The 23,879-nt window shown below is 45.3% G+C and overlaps 1 protein-coding gene across 4 annotated transcripts in view; it reads right to left on the minus strand.

Annotated features, from left to right (window-relative positions):
• LOC139237251 (protein FAM53A-like) overlaps nucleotides 1-6,493 on the minus strand; it is a 109,106-nt gene extending 102,613 nt beyond the window's left edge. The window contains exon 1 of one of the 4 annotated variants that reach the window (XM_070866901.1): nucleotides 6,460-6,493. The gene's annotated coding sequence lies outside the window, so the exon portion shown is untranslated. Of the gene's footprint in view, nucleotides 1-5,734; nucleotides 5,965-6,399 lie in introns of those variants that run through there. The other 3 variants (XM_070866900.1, XM_070866903.1, XM_070866898.1) reach the window with 3 other exon arrangements.
• Between the last annotated feature and the right edge of the window lie 17,386 nt (nucleotides 6,494-23,879).

Below are 23,879 nucleotides of genomic sequence, written 5' to 3' on the forward strand. Positions count from 1 at the left end.
TTAATTTAATTTCATCTCTTCTACAATCCAGAGACTCTTATTCTGAAAAATCACATAGGCAAGAGGTAACATGTAAAGTTTATGTTCTTGGGTTGGCAAGGCCACATTTATTGCCCATCCCTAGTTACCTTGAGGAAATTAAGTTAACCATGCAGTGTGCAACTGAATCACCGGGTAGGGGTGATAGGTTTTCTTCCCTGAAGGACATTAGTGAACTAGTTTTTTTTTTAAAACAACGATGCAACAGCATTTAAAGGATGATTTTTTCCCCCCTGGTGTCAGGGCCACAAAATTATAAAAAGATTTATTGAATTTAATTTCATCACTTGCCATGGTTTTGAACTCTCAATCTGGGTTGCTAGTCTAGTATCATTGTGCCCAGGCTACCGTACCCATCTCTTTGCAATATGGCAGTGGGAGGGGACGTTTACAGGCTATTTCCCCTTGCTGTGGTCTTCAATAGAAGCACTGCTCCATGTACCTTTTTTTTCAGAAATAGAAAAACATCCACGATAGCAATTATTGAACAAATCATTGCTCAGATTTACAGCCCTCAACTTAATGCCTTGAATGAAAGGCAAAATAATTACTCTTGTCACCTATCTGGATCAAGAGTAGTATTCGCTGGAGAGCAAGTTATCCACCCCTCCTCCTCTCTCACCTTGGCTGAGAAATGGCAGTGACCTCACATAGGAAAGAAAATATATTTTCTAAATGAAAGAAAAATAACAGCACATTACAGAGACAGCTTAAAATTATTTGCTGTTAAAACTAGCACGCAATCTAATGCCCACATCTAGAGAGCCATTCGGGAGATAATGAAAAGAAAGTCATTCACTCGGGCCCAAAATAGGCCCAAAACTAGTGGTTACCAAGATGGTTTGCTAGTCAATACCCCAGTGCTAGCTCTCTTCCACATAAAGTGAAGCCTCAACATTACGTGAGTCACCACCATTCTGACCACTGATTCTGTTTTTTTGGCATGCTTCACCATGCTAAGTGACTACCCAATACAGAGATACAGAAAATGTGGCAAGCACAGCACAACTAACCTTTCCCATGATCGAGAAAATGTTTCCTTTTTTAATTTGTGTACATTACAATATTAACAGCATTTCATGTGAAGTGCTCTGCAATTAAAATCTCTTCAGATTCCACCTCAACGCCCATGTACTTTGGGTTGAACTAAAATTCTGCCTCTTGAAAAATATACACTGTTATCTGAAAGGAATTTAAGTTTCTGCTCTGGTCTTTCATGGCTTGAGGGAGGGAGAGCACAAGAAAATTCAAGGGTGTGCGTGTCAAATGCAGCGAACACGATGTTCCTGTTCACCTTCCAATCTGTACAGACTACCGCTGCCCTGAAGTGAACTCTATTCACCTACTTGCCACAATTACAAGTGCACAACTGCGAATAAAACTAAAGTTTGCATTAGTGCTGATCCTCACACAGCTGCCTTTATTCCCTCACTGCAAATCATTTAATGCGCCATGAAGATTACGATTTTAAATGGGGACTGAATTTCAAGACCAAATTTTTAAAATATTTAGAAATCAATAAATTGCAGTGCAGCACAGTTGGTCACATAAGATACATATTTTTTTAAACTGCTGTGGATTGGAGATTTGCTGCTGACTATTTCTGTAAGAGTGGTAGCAGCAGTTACAATATCTTTGGGAAGGTACTTAAGCAACAGCAGCAGCAGCATGGGGACAGGGCAGCGTGGGAATAAATGCGTCACAAGATATACTCGTCTGGTGCTATTAGGATCACCTGTTTTTCTGGTTAAGAAGCTGATGTTGCTCTGACACGGAAGTTTCCACTGACTTAATGATGTAAACAAAAACATTGCTAAGCTTTTTATTGCCCCGTTAGCAAAGTTCCACCTTTGGTTCCATACATCGAGGTCCACACATTGACATCCAAAGAGGAGCCACAAGTTTATAGCTTCAAAGATCAGCACCCACCCCACATGGCTAAATATTTCCTGCTACTACTCACTCAGGGTGTTCGATGAATTCCCCAAACAGGCTGACTTAGGTCACATCCAGTTGAACATTCCGTACAACGGTTTTAAAAATTCTACACGTACCAACACTGTAAACACCCAACAGGAGTATCCAAACTGTGTGTCTTTTCGGTCACTTCAATAGGAAAAACAAAGCCTGCAGTCACAAACAGTTTAAATGAGCGGTGCCAGTAACTTGTTGCACATCTCGACCGACCAATGCCAAATGATCTTGGATCAATACCAAATGCGACCAGTGACTGAGCATTGCTGAAAACAGAACTTTACAAGCACCCAGGTCAAACTGGAGAAGCCAGCACAAAGAAATACAAGCGGACAGAAACCGGAGCTTCCACAGGTGAGAAACAGTCCAAGCCCGCAATCTGGATAGCCCAGTCCCACAGCAACGCAAACGACTTGTGGCTCTCCTAGTTTTAATCAGGTGTTTTGTGATAGCTGTGACATAATTGAATGGTGGAACAGGCTCGAGGGGCTGAATGGCCTATTCCTGTATAGTAACCAGCTATGCAAACACATGCACACAAGCAGAAAACGCACTGAGGTTTACGTCATAATGGTTTTCTATTTAAATTTTTTCTTTTCCTGGAGTTCAAAAACTTATCTATAAAATATCTAGCATTGATCATTAATGATATAAAAAGCTGCCCTTTTAATAATATCCATTTTATTTAAATTTTAGGAACTAGTTATTTTAGTGACCCAACACTGTATTGCATTTGTTTGGCTATTAATATTTCTATAGCGTTTTCACCTTTAAGAATCAACACCACTTGGCCTACCATCCCAGTAGAACTATTACTTGAGGGCAACTTTGTACTGTGTAGTGTACTAGAGGTTATTACAGTCATTACTCCAATTGTGAATGGATGGCTGATGATTATAATTCAGCTCTTTAGCATTAACTAAACAGTGAGCTCAAACCACCAAAATGCAATTCAATTTGCTTTAGTTGCTAAGTGATCAAGACGTACACCCTCATTTACCTTTTATTTAAAAAGATTAGGAGTTGCCGATCCTGCTGGAACTTGCTTCCAAGCTCAGTAAAGGAATACAACATTCCCAGACTAGAACAAAGTCACGCTCACTGATGATCAATTGTTACTAGAAGCAACATCCACAATGGGTTTGTTGGCCTAAATTGTGCAGTTCCTGTAAATGCCTAAACCAACTGTAGTTCATTCATGCATTATTCACAACAGATTGCATTTTTAATTCATGCAAAGGTTATGACAAATTACAAGTATTTATATAGCGCCTTTAAAGTAGAGTATCTTGTGATAAAAATGACACCGAGCCGCATAAATAGAAATTAGCGCAGGTGACCAAAAGCTTTGTCAAACAGATATGTTTTAAGGAGCGTCTTGAGGGAGGAAAGAGAAGTAGAGAGTCGGAGAGGTTTAGGCAGGGAATTCCAGAGCTTGGGGCCTAGACACCGGAAAGCATGGCCACCAATGGTTGAGCGATTACGATCAGGGATGATTAGGAGGGCGGAATTAGAGGAGCGCAGATATCTCGGGGGATTGTGGGGCTGGAGGAGATTGCAGATAGGTAGAGGCAAGGCCATGGAGAGACTTGAAAGAAAGAAAATTTTGAAACCGAAGTGTTGTTAGAGTCTTGATGGAAGGGTGAAGGAATCCAGAAGTTCTACACATTTTTCTTCATTAATCTCTTTGGAAAGAATACATCCACTATGAAGGTAGGGGTGCAAAAGGAAAAATTAATCAAAAGTTTTGGGGTTAACAAATCAAACTGCAAATTCAGATAGGCATGTTTAGTCTCCAAAATAATTAAGTTCTGGCTCCTTCGCGACAAAAGAAAACACTTGTGTAAAATGAATAAACTCCAAACAAATTTCCTTCTATATACCAAATTTAGATCAGGTCCTGCAAATTTCTCTTCTGCATTTGCTTTGGGTAAAAACAAGGCCTTGCAAACACTTCATATGAAAAGTTGGAGGTAAAACTAAGATTAGAGTGGTTAATTAAATGTAGCAGAACTACAATGAATCGATTTGTTAACTCAGTATGCAACCCAAAATAAATTGTTTCTGATGTATATCAAACAGTGTCTATTATTTGTAGAGCCCACATTTCTGCTTTCTAATCTGCTTTCATGTCCCCATCATGTTCACTACCCTTCACCACATTCTTCTAGGTCAAGGGACTGATCACCAATGTTATTTATTGTGGCACAGTTCTTACATCAAAGCTTGCAGAGGACCTAGTTACAGGATACGAAAAGTATTTATTTATTAAAAACAGATTTTCAATAGATGCATAGCTCAATGCATTATACCTGAACTGAATTAAAACAACGATGACACACTGTTCACTTCAGAACAGAAATCAGTTTCCCCCCCCCACCTTAAATCCACCTCTTAACAGAACCCATGACGACACTTCATACTTGCCTATAAAAATAATTTCTCAAATCTGCATGCATCTCATGGAATCTCCCTAGAAGGAAAATGTACTGCCCACAACAAATGAATTGCTTTAAACAATCTAGATGTGCTTTGCAAAAACCAGTTTGTGGTTACAGTTTAGTGCCCTCTCAGCAGTGCTGATTCTCATCTACAGTAGATTAGATGACTGCATCTGAGAATGTGAATTACAGACTACTTCACCTCAATTTCTCAATACTGAAACATAAATGCAAAAATAATGGTTTTAACAAATGTTATGACTGTATATAAATATTTTGAAAGTTTGACATGTTTACCAATAAAAGGCCTGCCAAATGGGTAAATTCCAAAATGCAGAGTTCTATACTGATCACATCTATTGAGGCAATGTATGGTATAAGTTTTGAACGTTTTCAGTAATCAAGTTACATACTGTGGAATGCAAATAAGTTCAGAAATCATCGAATAGCTCCCCTTCTGGGATTAGCAGCTACTTTACATATGGGGCGACATTAATACAGTTAAACTGAACCTCCCTTCTTATCCTCAATCAAAAACATTCAGTAACACGACTTCTGTTTCATGCTGTTGGCTGCGTATCACTGCATTCTCACTATATGCCATGAATCCCAAAGGGTCCCATTTTCCAATACAGTTCATATTAAAAAAAATCAAGACACATACCTGATGTCTTAATATTTTACAAGATTATAAAGATTAGAGGGTTTTTTTAAACTGCAGAATAGAGTAAGCAGCAATCCAGCTCCTATTATAAAATAGCAACAGCCGTAATATATAAAAACAAGAATTGAGGGCAATACCACAATGACATCATTGAATGCTTTTGCCAGAGAAAGAACACAAAGATAAATTGTGATCCAAGATGCACCTAATTATTTATTTGATGTTCATCCAGCCTGGTCACATTTATACAACAAAGGAAATTCTCATTTTAGAGATACAAAACAAACCTGTAATTTAAAGTCAGAAAAACATACTTTGTAAAAAGGGTTTAAAAAAGCATTATTGCTCAGGTTTTTTTTTTTAAATATAAAAATTAATCTTTTCCCTGGTAAGTAACTATCGTTTATTAACTAGCGCTTTATTAATCTTTCTGGGTTTTTTCCCCCCAAACTAACCCGGTTAACGACAAAGGCAAATTAAAATTGCATTTAAATCCTTGCTGTATCCATGTCCCCAATACAACTAGCTCATCTATAAAATGCATTAGAATTTTTTTTGAGTTTTTTTTTTAAAAACCTGCATCTTTTTAAAAAAAACACTCGCCGCTATTTCTTACCGTATTTATTAAAGCTGAACTTGCCTCTGTCTCAGAGGTGCTGAATAACAAGGCGCTACCCCCTTTTTCCTGTGTGCGCTTCAGGCCCCAGCGACAACAGCGCCAGAAAAATAACACACACACACACACAAACCCTGGGACAAACTCCAGCCCACCCACCACACGCCGATTGGCGGCGACTCGCCACAGCTGCCGCCCGCCCAGGCGTCCGATTGGCTCGGCGTACCCATCAATCAAATACACGGCTGCCTCCAGCCACCCCCATACGGGGGGGAAGCTTCAAGTCAGAATGCGCCCGAGCGTCAAACAGGAGGTGCGCGCAGGCGCGGTGCCCGCGGCGGAACCCCGGGAGATGTTGTCCTCCACGCTCTCTCCTTCAGCCGTGCACCGCCATAAAGGAACTACAACTCCCACCAGACCACGCGCGCTCGAGGCAGCATAGTCCCCAACAGTCGCCCCCCTCTTCCCCTCCCGCACCACAAAAAAAGATCCGTTCGTAAAAAAAACAAGCCTTCCCTCTCCAGCTACGATAATCCTCATTATCGTGCCATTCTTTTACCCACTAGACTCTTAAGCTAACCCTCCAACAAAAGTACAGTAAGCTCTTTTTTTTAAACAAATAAAAATATTTTTTTGCCCCCAGTTTTCCTTCTCAGAACACACACATTGTTATGATAAAGGTGAGCTCCGGACGAGGAAGACAGCGGCTCCCCACTCACACTCACATTTCCATCTTTCTCCCAACCGCCAGGAGAACTAAGCCGCTCGGCCAGTGCTGCCACTTTTATAACCTCGGCATCTACCACTCACTCGGCATCACGGGAAGAACGGTTGGAGAAAGAGGCGAGCCAGACAGGGTAAATGATTCACGGTGCACGGTATATTCAATGCCACGTATTGTAAACAATATTTATCCTTATACGCCAACGTTTAAAATCGAATCTCTAAAAGGTTTGTTTCTTTTAAGCAGCAGGGGGAGGAATCAAACCACCCCCCTACGTTGCTCCCTCTCGAGTGTGGAACATTCCCTGTCCGAGCCCCAGATTATAAACAATGGAACCTCGTGGGAGCTGCTGCAGGTCAATAACCTGCAGCAAGAAAGCCGGGATAATTCATACCACAATCATTGCATTATTCGTCTTTTTTTGTTAAACCTGTGGATCCCAGTTTGCAAATAACGCCATAATACAACATAGCCTGAAACAATGCACATTAAAATACGTATTGAGTGCATATATTTAAATATATATCAAAAATAAAGATAACATCAGTGTATTTGCTTTAAACACGAGATTATTAAATTAGTTTTTGTCTCTTACACGCTTGCAGCCAAGAAAATATGTTTATGATATTTCCAGATAAAGGGTGATTATGTCAATTATGCGCTTGTCGAAATAACACGTTATTATAAAAATGTTTTTAAACACCGACCCTGTTAAAGAAATAAAACACATTTAAATTGCTACTTTTAAGAAAAACAATAATTTGATTCCATTTCGTGGGACCCAAAGCACAATCTCATTTACAACAGTAGTTCAAAGTTTATAACAAGGAAATGCTTTTCTAAAACTGCTACCTATATTATATAGTACATATTTAAATAGTAAACGACTGCACCCGAGTTTCTTTTTCATTCACAAGATGCACAAAACAAAATGTTCACCTTATTAAATATATAATTACAATATATGATAAGTGCAAACAGTCCCTGTGGACCAGGCTTACAGAAGGCGCGCTACCAGGTCTGTGATGCCATCTGCTGGAGCTGGGAACAGATCAGCCCTGCTCCGTCGCAAAATTAGTACCAAAACCTCATAGATTTCAACGAATTAAAAGTAACTACATGAAGTACTGATCAGATTTTTTTTAAACTTTGATGTATCGTTAATAGTCTATTTGTGACCATGAGAGAAAAGCCCATTCCATTTGGCCCTTCAAAAGTCCATTCTTACACGTTAACATAGAAACATAGAAAATAGGTGCAGGAGTATTCCATTCGACCCTTCGAGCCTGCACCACCATTCAATATGATCATGGCTGATCATGCAACTTCATGCAAATTCCTGCTTTCTCTCCATTACCCCTTCATCCCTTTAGCCGTAAGGGCCACATCTAACTCCCTTTTGAATATATCTAACGAGCTGGCCTCAACAACTTTCTGTGGTAGAGAATTCCACAGGTTCACAATTCTCTGAGTGAAGAAGTTTCTCCTCATCTTGGTCCTAAATGGCTTACCCCTTATCCTTAGACTGTGACCTCTGGTTCTGGACTTCCCCAACATCAGGAACATTCTTCCTGCATCTAACCTGTCCAATCCCATCAGAAATGTATATGTTTCTATGAGATCCCCTCTCATTCTTCTAAATTCCAGTGAGTATAAGCCTAGTCTATCATATGTCAGTCTTGCTACCCTGGGAATCAGTCTGGTGAACCTTCGCTGCACTCCCTCAATAGTAAGAATATCCTTCCTCAGATTAGGAGACCAAAACTATACACAATATTCAAGATGTTGCCTCACCAAGACCCTGTACAACTGCAGTAAAACCTCCCTGCTCCTATACTCAAATCCCTTAGCTATGAAGGCCAACATGCCATTTGCCTTCTTCATCGCCTGCTGTACCTGCATGCCAACTTTCAATGGCTGATGTACCATGACACCCAGCTCTCGTTGCACTTCCCCTTTTCCTAATCTGTCACCATTCAGATAATATAGCACATCCATAAGAGAAAGGTCCTCCACCAGCCTGTCCTCACCGCACAGCACTGACCCCCAGTAATCAAGATTCACGGCACGGCCCTCGACAACGTGGATCACTTCCCATACCTCGGGAGCCTCTTGTCAACAAAGGCAGACATTGATGCGGAGATTCAACATCGCCTCCAGTGTGCCAGTGCAGCCTTCGGCTGTCTGAAGAAAAGAGTGTTCGAAGACCAGGCCCTCAAACCTACCACCAAGCTCATGGTCTACAGAGCTGTAGTAATACCCACCCTCCTGTACGGATCAGAGGCATGGACGCTGTCGAGAAGACACATCAAGTCGCTGGAGAAATTCACCAATGATGTCGCTGCAAGATCCTACAAATCCCCTGGGAGGACAGACGCACCAACATCAGTGTCCTTGCCCAGGCTAACATCCCCAGCATTGAAGCACTAACCACACTTGATCAGCTTCGCTGGGCAGGCCACTTAGCTCGCATGCCAGATACGAGACTCCCTAAATAATTGCTCGACGCGGAGCTCCTTCATGGCAAACGAACCAAAGGTGGGCAGCGGAAACGTTACAAGGACACCCTCAAAGCCTCCCTGGTGAAGTGCGACATCACCACTGACACCTGGGAGACCCTGGCCGAAGACCGCCCGAGTGGAGAAAGTACATTCGGGAGGGCGTTGAGTTGTTCGAATCTCAACGCTGCGAGCGCTGGCAGCGGAAGGAGTGTGTGGTAAACCAGTGCCACCCCCCCTTCCCCCAATGAATATCTGTCCCACCTGTGACAGGGTCTGTGGCTCTCGTGTTGGACTGTTCAGCCACCAAAGAACTCACTTTAGGAGTGGAAGCAAGTCTTCCTCGATTTCGAGGGACTGCCTATGATGGTGATGAATATTCTGCCTTCCTGTTTTCGCCACCACATTTATGTACAGTATACTGCATCTGTCATGTATTTGCCCACTCACCTAACCTGTCCAAGTCACCCTGCAGCCTCTTAGCATCCTCCTCACAGCTCACACTGCCACCCAGCTTAGTGTCATCTGCAAACTTGGAGATATTACATTCAATTCCTTCATCTAAATCATTGATGTATATTGTAAATAGCTGGGGTCCCAGCACTGAACCCTGCGGCAATCATCATGTCATCTAATTGTTATTTGAATAACAATGTTTTTTTACATTTTATTACCTTGATTAGGAATTATTCCAAAAGATTATCACTGTTTGCACAAAGCCGTTTTTCATATTATTTCTAAATCTACTTTTCACTCATTTCCATGTGTCCTCGGTTTATACTTTTTTACCTTATTTATACCATTTCATATTTTACATACTTTAATGAGGTCTCATCAACTGTCTTCTTTCCAGACTGTAAGTCTTAGGCTTCCCTAACCTTTTATCACAGCTCATCCACATCTTATCACTCTTATCTGTACCCTTTATCATGCAAGCATATCTTTTAGAAGATATATAAAACATAATTGCACACAAACTGGACAAGCTTCTCGCTCAGCTGCAGTATTGCAGCATGCAGAAACCATGCATAGACAACGGAAGGAGCGTGCGGCAAACCAGACTCCCCACCCACCCTTCCCTTCAACCACTGTCTGCCCCACCTGTTACAGAGACTGTAATTCCTGCATAGGACTGTACAGTCACCTGAGAACTCACTTCCAGAGTGGAAGCAAGTATTCCTCGATTTCGAGGGATTGCCTATGATGATTATTACAGGGGTTTCAGGACTGGCCTGCGGAATGTCAGGCATAATAATGTCAGCCAGGATTTAAAGGAATGAAGCCACTTAAAGATAAGTGGTCACACGTGGAGACAAAAAATATAATTTCGCTGATGCAGCGTTCTCAGTTCAACTATCTTCAGCTGCTTCATCAATGACCTTCCCTGCATCATAAGGTCAAAAGTGGGACATTTTGCTGATGACTGCAGGGGTTTCAGCTCCATTGAGAATTCCTCACATAATAAAATAGTCCATGCCAGCATGCAACAAGATCCAGATGGCATTCAGGCTTGGATAATAAATGGCAAGTCCAAGACAATGACCATCTCCAACAAGAGAGAGCTTAAACAATACCATTAACATCAGTGAGTACCCCATCATCAACATTATGGGGCTCACCGTTGACCAAAAATTGAACTGGGCCAGCCACATACACCATGGCTACTAGAGCAAGTCAGAGGCTGGGTACTCTGTATACTCAATGGCTCATCTCCTGACTCACCAAAGCCTCTCCACCACCTACAAAGCACAAGTCAGGAGGGTTTAGTTGTAACAACACTCAGGAAGCTCAACACAATCATCCCTGGTATCATGCTCGTAAATCTTTTCTGCACCCTCTCTAAGACCTTCACATCCTTCTTAAAGTGCGGTGCCCAGAATCGGGCACAATACTCCAGTTGGGGTTGAACCACTGTTTTATACAGGTTCATCACAATATTAACGCTTTTGTACTCTATGGGATAGATTTTCCATGTTTTTTGCATACTTAATGCCCACTTAACGTCCATTTTACCGCTGAAATGACGTATAACGCCCATATATCACCCATTTAGCCACAAAATGGAAACTGACGGGCATTTTTCGGACACTTATCACCGAACATTACTTTCCCCATGTGCATAACGCTGGGAAAAATATTATCGGCCACCCACTTTTTTTGGGGCAGAATCATCAGAATGGCCAAAGTCAACGCCATAATATTGCCCAGCGTTACTTTCCGCATGGAATTAATGACGAGATTCAGTAATACCGACCGCCCATTTTTTTTTTTGTAAAGATCACATTTGCCGAAACTAACGCCTAGGAGATCGCCCACTGTCACTTTTACCAGCTCGCTCACATATCGCCCACAATATCACTCGCCCAAAAAAACGCCCGGAAAAAGTGGAACTGTTCTGAACTAAAGCCAACGGTGTGGGTGCCATTTTTAAAATCGCAGGTCATTTCATTCAAAAGGCTTCTTCAACTTCAGGGGAGTTTGCATTGACTCTGGAGTTCTTCTCAGGTAAAGTGACCATCTCAACGGACATATTTTCTGACTCTAGACTATTGGGGCTTTATTCTAGGTGTATTTTAGTGAGGAAATTATTGCTTCTGATCAATTGCTACTATACTTTCATTGCAATGGGGCCAGCCATTTCTCAGCCTGCATCGATTAATACGCAGATGCTGCAGAGTGCAGATGGCTCAATGTGTGATGCACATCATTATGTGCCCAGTTTAAGATGTGCAAGAATGAGGAGAGGGCCAGACCATACACAACCCGCATGTACAGGGAGAAGAGGTCTTACCTTGACATGTCCGAGCACACCTGCCTTCGGACACTGCACTTCCACAAGGTGGTGATCAATGAAATATGTGAGCTCATCAGGCCACATATGCAGCCTGCCATCAGGACATCAGTGTCGGTCGAGTTCAAGGTCACCGCGGCACTGTCTTTCTACGCATCCGGTTCCTTTCGGGCCTCCGCGGTCGAGATTTCCTCTCTGTCTCACCATGTCACTCATTGCTGCATTAGACAGGTTATGGAGGCCAGAAGGATGGATTTTATCAGCTTCCCCATGACCACGGAGGCTCAGACTGACAGGGCTGGAGCATTCTACTGAATTGCTAAGTTCCCCAGGGTGCAGGGAGAAATACAATGCACTCACATTGCCATAAGGCCACCTTCTCAGGACCCAGAGCTTTTTCATAACAGAAAAGGATTTCACCCCCTGAAGGTCCAACGAGTTGTCAACCACAACCAGATCACCATGGCAATGAATGCCAAATGTCCGGGCACCTTCGATGAAGCTCACATCCTGCGTTACAGCGCTGTCTCTGACATGTTTAAGAGTCAGCCACAAGGACAATGCTGGATGCTTGGTAATAACCGATATGGCCTAGCCACCTGGCTGATGACCTCCCTGCATGACATCCACACCGAGGCCGAGAAGCAATACAACCAGAGCCACAGAGACACACGCAATGTGGTCCAGAAAACAATTACTGTGCTTAAGCAGCTCTTCAGATGTCTGGACCACTCAGGAGGGGAGCTACAATACAACCCTGAGTAAGTAGGTAAATGTGTGGGCTCCATGCTGCACAACCTGGCTATCAGGAGGGACAAGAATTGCCTGAAGGGACTGATGGTCCACCTCAGGAAGAGAAGAAGAGGATGACGAGGGGCTGGATGCTGACCTAGGGCCAGACAATCAGGCTGGCTATGCAACCATGTCCACGACCCCCTCCAGGTCGCAGGAAAGGGCCCATGGTGGCGATATAGCTGCAAGACTCTTACGTGAGGAGCTGATATCTGAACGATTTGCCTGAAAGAACGTTGCTGTGAGTGACAACGCTGACACACTGCTGTGTGTGTGCAGCTCAGACATCAATGGTGCCCATCAGCTTGGTGCCAGTTAAAGTTTACGTTGATTGAAGTTAAGTTTTATTTAACCCTTTCATGTTAAGGAATCACCAGTGTGTAATGGAGCAGCTCTCTGAGACAATGCGCAACAAGGTTATGTTCAATAAAAAAATGTTCATACCAACATTGTTCTGAAATCCTAAGTATCACAGGCAAAAACATCCAACCCCTGCCCACACCCCACTTTTTCCACCATTGACATCAATCAAATGTTCAACATGTCCAGCAACACAGAATACAAAGGCAAAGCAGGAGCGTGGTCCCCTTCCCCTCATACATTACAACAAATTGCATATACTCAGATGGAGATATAACACAGCCATCACCTGCGGACATGCACTTCACTTTCCAGCCCCCCCCACCACCCCTTCCCCTCCTCGCTCCACGGCGCCTGGCCGAAAAGCTCCTCAGGCGGTGCCTCATTGGGGCAGGGAGGGGGGATGAAGGCAGAGGCGGTGGTTGGACAGGTACAGGAGCAGAGGGTGCCAAGGGGGGAAAATTCTCTGATGCAGAAGCAGGATTTTGGTCCTGCCTCTCATCTGTCGTTCACAGTGGTGGTGCACTCGGGGACCACTGGGAGGCTTGTGCCAGCAATGTTCCTGGCTATCACATCCAGGCCCTCTGCCATCCGTGGAACGTATTCAGTCATGGTGGCCAGCTGTCGGGATGTGCCCCCCAATGCTTCGAGGAGCTGGTCACCAATGTCTACAGTCCTCCTGGACAACTGTACCAACTGTACCATCTCTCCACTCTTATGTGGCGCTCGTGAACCAGACCTCCACGGGGTCGGCACCGTCCTGGGGATAAATGGGATGCCCTGTGGCGAGGTACTTGTGCCCGGTACCCCCAGAGTGGAAGCGGAAATGACCGGAGGAGCACTCGATGGCCTTCTGGAGCATGGCGATGCTGGTTCCTCGAAGGCGCTCTCATCCGTAGAGAACAGATGCAGCGGATTGGCAGGCGAGAATCAGAGCTCCTCAGAAGATGTAGGATCGTCTGGCGAGTCCGGCCCCGCGCCCCCCTCCTTCTGGCCTCTGTGGTCTTGCCTGGCTGAGCTGCAAAACATAAATGAGGTCATTAGAGGAGAAGGGGGTAACTAGGGTCACAAGGTGATTCCAGCGCTACACACAGCATGTGCACTACAAAAGCACCACCGCTATCATCTTATTGAATGGCGGAGCAGGCTCGAGGGGCCGTATGGCCTACTCCTGTTCCTATTTCTTATGTTCTTATGTTCTTATTAAAATCATCACAGACATCACATTTCATGACCATCAACACATTTGTATTGCAATGATTTTCATTAGGCCAGCATTATTTATAGGACAATTTTAGAAATCATCTATCATATATGATTGGTCCAGATAGGAGTGGGTGTGTCATCTATTGACTTTACATCACACAATGGTGTAAGCTTTACTCACGTGGCATCACTTCAGGGTCTGCAGCTGCTTGCCCATGAGTGTTTGCACTCGCTCCTCCATGTCAATTATGTCGCTGGGGACTGGTGGCCCCCCACCCGTTCGCCTCTGTACGGACCTCATCGTTGATAGCTTCTTCTGTAAAATGTGACAGGACGACATGGCATGAGATCATTGCGTGATATCATTGCTCGGTACTGTCACATAGACTGATACAACACATAACCGACAGATGTAATCATGATTATTATCATTCTTTACCTAAAGACATACACCATGACTGCAGGCTTTGACTACAACATTTCTGGTAAAAGTGCAAGATCTCACATCTGCTGATAGTCACTCATGACTGTTACAAATCAAATTATATAAATACATAAATACATGTAAATAAATGTAGCACTTACTCTTGCGGATCCCACAAGGTTGTTCCATCGTTTGTGGCATTGGTTGCCCTCATGCACCTCAGTGATCACCGACGAGACCACCTCTGCTATCTCAGTCTATATCTTCTGGTAGGCCTTTGGGGTGGGCTTTCCACGTTCCCACGCCCTCCCTGTGTCAAATCACCCCAGCGTAACCCAACCACCTGCAGGAGGGAGGCATTTGTCTCATCTGAGAACCTCCTCGCTCTCTTGCGCCCTCCAATGTGCTCCTCTCCCAGCTCACTGCTCTCGCCAGCGTCAGTCTCCACAGCGTGCTGTGATGCCTCCTCCTCTCCCTCCATTATAGGCCAAATTTGGTCAAATATGTGGCTGGTAACAACTAATTTTTGTTTCCCTATTTGCTCTAAAGTTCTAAACTCTCCCTCCTTCCTCCCAAAGCAGCCACACCACACCCATACATGCCTTCAGTCTCTCTCAGTTCCCCTTCTCTCTGTCTCCTCTTCTGCGCATGTCATGATGACCCTTGACCTCCTGAATCACGGGAATCGAGCATTGCCATGCCGGTTGCTAAGGACGGCGACACTTTACGGCAGAAGGTCGGAGAGATTTAATGCTACCACCCATTTCATATCGCTCGCGGTAACGCCCAATTTCAAAAATGGAGACTAGGTGCTTTGAGAATGGGCGAGAAGCCGGCAATCTGAAAACCCGTTTTTACCATCCCATTTTTAGGCAATCTGCACAAGTGTAAAATCTAGCTCCAGATCTCTATTCATGAAGTCCAGGATCCCGTAAGCTTTTTTAACTGCTTTCTCAACCTGCCCTGCTACCTTCAATGATTTGAGCACATATATTCCTAGGTCTCTCTGTTCATGCACCCGCTTTAGGATTGTACCCTTTAGTTTATATTTACTCTCCTCATTCTTTCTACCAAAATGAGTCACTTCGCACTTTTCTGCATTAAATTTCATCTGCCACTTGTCTGCCCATTCCAGCAGCCTCTCTATGCCTGATAGTGATAGGCTCTTGAAATCTATCTTCCTCACTGTTCACTATATATCCAAGTTTTATGTCATCTGCAAATTTTGAAATTGTGCCCTGTACATCCACATCCAAATCATTAAGATAGTTCAAGAAAAGCAGTGGTCCTAGAACCGACCCCTGGGGAACACCACTGTATACCTTCCTCCAGTCCGAGAAACAACCGTTTACGACCACTCTCCGTTTCCTGTCACTTCGCCAATTTTGTATCCATGCTGCCACTGTCCCTTTTATTCCATAGGCTTCAATTTTGCTGGCAATCCTTTTGGAAATCCATATACACCACGTCAACCGCATTGCCCTCATCATCCTTCTCTGTTAACTCATCAAAAAACTCGATCAAGTTAGTTAAACACGATTTGCTTTTAACTAATCTGTGCTGGCTTTCCTTACTGAAGCCATACTTATCGAAGTGACTGTTATTGTTGTCCCTGGTTACTGTTTCTATAAGCTTTCCCACTACCGAGGTTAAACCGATTGGCCTGTAGTTGTTGGGTTTATCTTTACACCCTTTTTTGAACAAGGGTATAACATTTGCAATTCTCCAGTCCACTGGCACCACCCCTGTTTCCAAGGAGGATTGGAAGATTATGGCCAGTACCTCCGCAATTTCTTCCTTCACCTCCCTCAGCTTCCTAGGGTGCATCCCATCTGGTCCTGGTGACTTATCTACTGTAAGTACAGCCAGCCTTTCTATTACATTCGCAACCTGAGAATTTTTTTTTTTTTTTTAATGTTTGCCTCTCCAACAGCTCTGTGAAGCAAAGTGATCTCCAACAACTAGTGATGGCGAAACAAACATGGAGACAGAAAATAGTCCGTGGGCAATGATGAAGTGGTACAACTGGCAAAGTGGACTGACTGCAGCATGAATTGAAAAGTAAACACCACGATTGAGGTCATTTGAAAATAAAAACAGAAAATGCTGGAAGTACACAATGGATCAGTCAGCATCTGTGAAGAGAAAAGACACCTTTTCCTGGTTATAGTTTTAGTTGCGTACCTTTTATCAGAATCAAAGATTGAAAGAACAGCAGATGGGAAAAACAGAGAGAAAAGTTGAGGGGGGAGGGTGGTGGAAAAGAGAACGAATCGACAGACAGGACCTGCATATGCAAAGAGTCTAATGCCGGCTTCAAGCACTGGGCGCCTCTTGTTTGTATTGAAGCCTTGGTAATTAGTGCATTGCCCAATAAATGGTCACAGCACAGACTTATTTCCAGGCCACTATGTATATAAAAGTTAGTTAAAAATGGAAAGCTTAGCATTTAGATTGAGACTTTTTACTTTTTTTCTCGATCGAAGAATGTCTAGATACTATATATAGCAAGAACTTACATTTATATAGCACCCGTCACATGCTCAGGATATCCCAAGGCATTTCACAGCCAGTGAATTGTTTGAAATGTCGTCACAATTGTCATCTCCTGCCATTGGTTGCCTTTGCACTGCCTGCTCCAAAGGCCCTGATATTTACAGGAGAGGCGGGGAGAGAGTGGAGGAGCGCGGTTGTGGGGGGATGGGGGAGGGAACCTGGAAATCCTAGGCACACGGAGGTCCTGCCGAATTTAACGGCAGAATCTTATCATTTTTTAATTCCATTTCCCGCCCAGCAGCCGACCAGATTGTTTCCTTGGCAGCCAGAGCTATTCACACATACCAAGGGTGACGAGTCTCTGGATTACCATGCTGCACAGTGAACACCATACCACAAATCCTCCTTGAGAAAAATGCAACATTCCCACCGACTCTTGGGAATCCTGGCCCAAGACTGCTCAAAGTGGAGGAGGAGCATCAGAGAAGGCACCGAACACTTCCGAGTCTCTTCGCCGGGAGCACGCGGAAGCCGAGTAGAAACAGCGGAAGGAGCGTACGACAAATCAAGCACCCCACCCACCTCTCCCTCCAACCACAGTCTGCCCCACCTGTGGCAGAGACTCGACTCATCAGTCACCTTAGAACTCATTTTAGTGTGGAAACAAGTCATCCTCGACTCCGGGGGACTGCCTCAGAAGACGACAAATATATTAAGTACCTTATTGTGATGCGCAATGCATGCCATCTCCCAATCTGTCCAAGTTCCAGAATATTATTTCTATAGTAGCCTTTGTGTCTCATTCTACCAATGTACTACAGGATTTGGTGCATTATAAGTTGGTGCCATGGTCAAGGACATTAGGACATTCCTGTGGTATTAGGACATTCCTGTGGTCACATTAGGAACCAGCCAGAGTGACAGATCAGGGTGTGCACCAGCTGAAAAGTAATTTTAAATAATCTAAGAAGTTGGCAACTTCATACAATATCATATTCTGAACATTACATTCAATGTCCATGTTCATCCAATGATGGTCTTTATGAATTTAAATGTGGCATGGCATTGCACATTTTCATTGCACCCAGAGACCTTGGAAACCCTGCTGTTTGGCTATTTGCTATTCCATTTTTTTTAATGCATTTAGACATGCGTCTGTGACCTCCTGGATGTAATCAGACACCATGTGCGAAAGAATAACAGTCTCATTATTGCTTGGTGCCTATAAGGAACCTGCAGCATAGAAATTCACGTTAGCTTCCCAGCTGCAAGTAATGCAGTGACTACCAAAAGATGGGGTTAGCAGCTAACCAAGAACAAGTACGATTAAACTCATCTCTGCTAAAGCCCGCGGTAGAAGCCCACAGTTGGGATGCGTTGGGAACAGTCTCCGGGAATTGGGAAAGATCGGGAAATGGTGGGTGAGGTCAGAGCACATCAATCGGGAGGGAGGTAAAGATCGGGGCTTGGCGGAGGGTGTCGGCTATTGGCGGCAACGAGTAGAGGCTGTGATCAGCAGAAAGTACGCTTGGGGTGGGGGATGGGACTGGAGCACTTCTGCTATAAAAAACACGAACCTGCTTGATCTGGTTACTCCCGTCTCCACTTTCCTGCTTTGTTTCCCAAGCTCTGGGAAACCCAGCCGGCCAGTGTTAAATTTAAATCAAGCTCCCAACTCCACTGTGAGAGCCTGATTTAAATATTATACTGAAATGCCCCGCCTCTTAATTTTGAAACCCACCCCTCCCCTGACCTTCTCCCACCCATTGTCGGGGTTTAATATCAACCCCGAGGTGTCCAAAATTATTGTGGCCTACTATGTTGAGACACCTTCACCCTGCATGCACCTTGATAAACTTTGACTGGCCTATACGAATGCATTAGGTACATCTCATTTTGTCAGAGTATACCAACTGTACTATTCTTCAATTACTGCTACTTCATTGTGTAGGGGGAAGAGGACATGAACACATAAGGGGTATTTTCTTCCATGGGAATGCACTGCATGTGACACCAGAGGAGAGACAGCAGGCCACATTTTTCCTTCCTCAGTCTATTTGCATGGCTCAGGCAGATTTCATTCACAGGCCTAACCCTTTGGCTGTACATCAGGGTGAAAATGGAAAGCAGCAACCAGAATGCCCCGAGAGATTAAAATTGTCCCGGCAGTACTTTAAATACAAATTTCTCACTCTGCATGAATAATCTTCAGCCTGCCTCAAGGACCCTCAGAACTGGGACAAGCCCTCGCACCATCTTTTTTCAGGCGCTCCTTCAGAGCATCGAATGATCATCAGCCCAGGAAAATAAGGCAGAAGGCCAAGAACACGCCCTCCTGCTTCAAGTAGGAGGGGCAATGGAATTAGAGGAGGCGGCTCAGAAGTTACACACAGAGTTGGACAAGGTATGTGAGTGGGCAGATGAAATGTAATGCAGGCAAGTGTAAAGTGCCACACAGAGGAAGGAAAAATAGGTCACATTTGTATTTCACAAATGATGGTGAAATAGCGAAGGTTGAAGTTGAATGAGGCCTAGAAGTATTTGTAGACCTCATGCTAAACATGTCCAGCCAATGCAGAGCAGCAATCAACAAAGCCAATGGAATGTTGAACTATGTAGTCAAAACAGCAGAATATGTCAAAAGATATAAGGGGGAAATTGTTGCCTTCTTTAAGGCCCTTTACCGAATCTAAGGGTAGTAAGGCCGTTCCTTCTGGGGCCGATTCATCCACAATTGGCCTTTCCGACCGGGGGCAGGCTGCAGGGCTGACCCATCCACAATTGGCCTTTCCGACCGGGGGCAGGCTGCAGGGCTGACCCATCCACAATTGGCCTTTCTGACCAGGGGCAGGCTTCAGGGCTGACCCATCCACAATTGCTCCCGAGTCAGGGACGGTGAGAACGGGTTTCCACCCCACCCGGTGTGCTGACCACTTACTGCCCAGTGATGATCCCTTTTGCGCCCCGTGGGCGAAATTGCCCTGCGGGAGCACAGCTGCCGCCGGTCGGTGCCCCCGACAGCTTTCACGAGGCGGGAAGCTGTGAGTGGCTGGGTGGTGCAGCAGCCCTTAAAGGGGACGGCGCACCGGCGTGGACGCCACTTTGTTTTCATTGCCACCGACTCCTGAGTCAGCCCGACAATGGCGGCCGCTGGTTCGGCCGGGTCACCAAGGGGCAGCCCGGCAGCCCCTCTTGGATGCCGGGCCACTGGCCCAGCCGAACCCATTCCTGGTGGCCCAGTGGGCTCCGCGTAGGCCTTGCAGCATTCCTCCCCTTTAAGTGAAGGGGAGGGATGTTGCAACATGGTCAGCGTGGCGGTGATGGACACCGTCCCGCTCCCGATCCGATCCCGCCTCAAACAGCGCTGGGAGCCGGTGTCAGAGTTAAAGAGCCAAAATTTCCAGCTCTTCCCTCTGACTCCCGCCGGGCAGTAAATGTCCAGATAAATCAAAGTGCTCTCCCCAATTGCCCATAATGATTAAACTTTATAGTGCACTGGTCCAACAGCACCTTGAATTCAGAGTCCACTTCTGGTCATTGTCATGTAGCGGAACCGTCGGTGTAGTCAAACACTGCTTATAAAAAGGAAGAAATACTTCAACACACTCACCAACATGGAACAAGTCAAATAGTGGAACTGACCTTTGACTTTTACATGCCATCACTTCTTTTCCCAGATCCCTCCACACAACCCGCACATTAAGTACAGTACCATATAGTGCTCAACAGTCATCAGGAAACAGAAGAGACATTCAAACGCTGGAGGCAGTAAATAGAAGAGTCACGACACGGGGCTCTTCCTTAGAGTCAGGAGATTGTAAGGAGAGAAGACTGGGGAAAGTTGGGCTTTTTAGCCTGGAAAGGAGGCGTCAGAGAGGTGTCCTGATAGAGGTATACAAGATTATTAGGGGTATAGAACCCAGATATTACTGTGGGAGGAGAATTAGGGGACACAGGTTCAAACTAGAGAAAGGTATGTTTAAGACAGATATCAAGATTTTTTTATTCATACGAAGTGCGATCTATATGTAGAATAAACCTCCAGACAGATAAGTAGAGGCAATATCCCTGAAATAATTTAAGAAACAATTGGATGCCACAATGGGGGACATTAGCATTGTTCTGGATGGATAGATGAATGAATATGGCCCTTGTTATCTATAATCATCCTGTGATTTTGTGAAGAGAACAGCAGCTTCTGGGGGAGGGGGTGGGGTTTTCTGATCTACTGCTAGAACTTTCACAAAGGATTGGAGGAACCCCCAGAGAAACAACATAAACAGCCTAAAACAGCCTTTAATGCTGTTTCTCCAGGCTTTCCGCCCATGTTACAGCGAGTGACCGAGAGAGCCCTGTGTAAATTCTACCCCACGGTGCTGGGGCCGGAATCGCCCCATTCCCGGTATTGGGGCATGCAGTTTGAATAATCCGGAAATGTGGCGCCCGGCAAGACGGGCCGCTAAATCTCCCGGAATTGGCCTCTTTAAAAAATAAAATTGTTGGAGGCAGTAACGGGGCGCTCATGGTGCTGCGTTACAACGTCCCTCCCCTTCTTTTAAAGGGGAGGGCTGCTACGAGTTCTGCAGCCACTTTAGTAGCACCCACAGGGCCACCAGGGTGCTGACTGCAAAGTGGGCCGACAAGAAAAAACGATGGTGGCTGTGGTGTAAGGCCCTCTTTGCAAACGGAAAGCTGTCGGTGGCATCGCCCCGTGCCAAACCTGCTCCCGTGAGGCAACTTCCAGTGCGGGGCGGTAAGAGGTCGGTGTGGGGTGGTAAAGGGTCGGTAAGGGGTCGGCGCGGGGCGGTAAGAGGTCGGCGCAGGGCGGTAAGGGGTCGGTGTGGGACGGTAAGGGGTCGGCAAGGGGTCGGCGTGGGGCGGTAAGAGGTCGGTGTGGGGTGGTAAAGGGTCGGTAAGGGGTCAGCGCGGTAAGGGATCGGCGCGGGGTGGTAAGGGGTCGGTGTGGGACGGTAAGGGGTCGGCAAGAGGTCAGCGTGGGGCAGTAAGGGGTCGGCAAGAGGTCAGCGTGGGGCGGTAAGGAGTCGGCCTGGGATGGCAAGGGGTCAGCGCGGGGCGGTAAGGGGTTGGCAAGAGGTCAGCGTGGGGCGGTAAGGAGTCGGCCTGGGATGGCAAGGGGTCGGCGCGGGGCGGTAAGGGGTCGGCGCAGGGCGGTAAGGGGTTGGCAAGAGGTCAGCGTGGGGCAGTAAGGGGTCGGTGCGCACAGTGATGATGTCATCGCCGTGTGCGCGATGCCCGGGGTGAAAATTACGGGGCGCGGCGCCAACCCATTTTCACTGCCGCCAACCCGGGGGCAATTCCGACCGAGTCGCTTCTGCCGCCTGCCTCTGGGCGAAAACCCTTTCCGCAGGCCTTTATGAGTGGGGCAATTTCAGCCCCTAAATTTGGTGAACCACGAGATCTCACATGCAGCCTGCACATATTAGAATACCATGAGCACGCTACTCCTGGTGGAGTGCCAGGGTCTGACCGGTGGCTCGTGGACCTCGTCATATCTACTCCAAGATGGAGAGCAGAGAGCGAGAGAGCGAGAGTACTGGAGAATCTTCGGTGTACCAGAGAATACAAGGTGCACAGAATAAAGTACGAGGGGAGGGACAAAGACAGAGGCTAATATCAGAAGGCTGTGCAGTAAAGCTTGTGTGTTAATCAAGGATGAGAAAAGCAAAAGATTAGAAATAGAGAAAGACAGAGAATGATGCAGTCTCGGCCTCAAGTAATCTGGCCCTGGTCCAGCATTTTTATGGTGCTTTTATACTGTTTCCTATACATGTGAATCTCGTAGATGTACATCATTACTCTTTGTATTTCTTTTATTGAAGCATGTGAAAAGGTTTGCTACTTTACCCACAAAAGGGAATTATTTTTATTAATGCCGTAGAGTGTCAGGCAATCAATCTGTTATTTACAATAGCTTTTCAAACAGACCCATTCATTGTTAATAATGGCAGTCGTTCAAATGGCAAGAGAAGTTATCTGTAATTATTATTACCTAACACTGCAGTTGGGAAAAGCCTTCAGGCCAGGGTGGCAACTACTAAAGCTCTAAAGCAGTGCAACCTCGATCAGGTGAATTAGTTCGATCTGACAACTCAGCTGACATTTTACACTCGTGCTTTCCCCCCAGGGGGCCGGGTTTGTCAGTCTCATTCGGGTCACATAGATCCAGGGAGGGATGAGCTGGTTGTCCGCCCAGGTAATCGAGCAGGTTGATGACCAGACAGACGCACTGACGTTCGAGGGAGAGAAAACAGATTAGAAAAAGTTGGGCAAAGAAAAAAAGCTTGAAACAAAAGGTTTAACTGCAGCTGCTGGAAATCCAAAACAGAAAATGCTGTCAGTACACAGCGGGTCCTTCAGCATCTGTAAAAGGACCAGACAGGTTGGGGGCCGAAATTGGAGGCCCGTTTTTAGGATGTAAAAACAGGGGAAAGATTATGGCAGAAGGCCAAGAGAATCCTGCGTAAATTCTCCCCCATGGCATCCAGAAGAGAAGTACAAGAACTCAAGACAGTAAATTTGGTACCAATAACCTCGCCTGAACAATGTTGGAAGTATGTTCGGTGGCATATAGGTTGAGGTGATATTGAGGTGTCCCCAGCGGGCCCCTGAAAGAGCCATTGGCTCCCTTGCATATGCTAATAAGGGGCCTAACACCCATTTTACAAACTCTCTCCGAAATGAGGGAGAACATGTGCTGGACAGGCTTCGCTCAGTTTTGGGTGTTTTTCTGCAGCCTACGTAATGATTCTTCAAGGTGCTGCCAACAGAAAGATAATTTGTTTTACTTTTTAAACTTACTTTAATGTGGAGTTAGCAGGAGGACTCCTGCAGCA

This window comes from Pristiophorus japonicus, chromosome 2 (genome assembly GCF_044704955.1).
Source record: "Pristiophorus japonicus isolate sPriJap1 chromosome 2, sPriJap1.hap1, whole genome shotgun sequence".
Taxonomy (NCBI): domain Eukaryota; kingdom Metazoa; phylum Chordata; class Chondrichthyes; family Pristiophoridae; genus Pristiophorus; species Pristiophorus japonicus.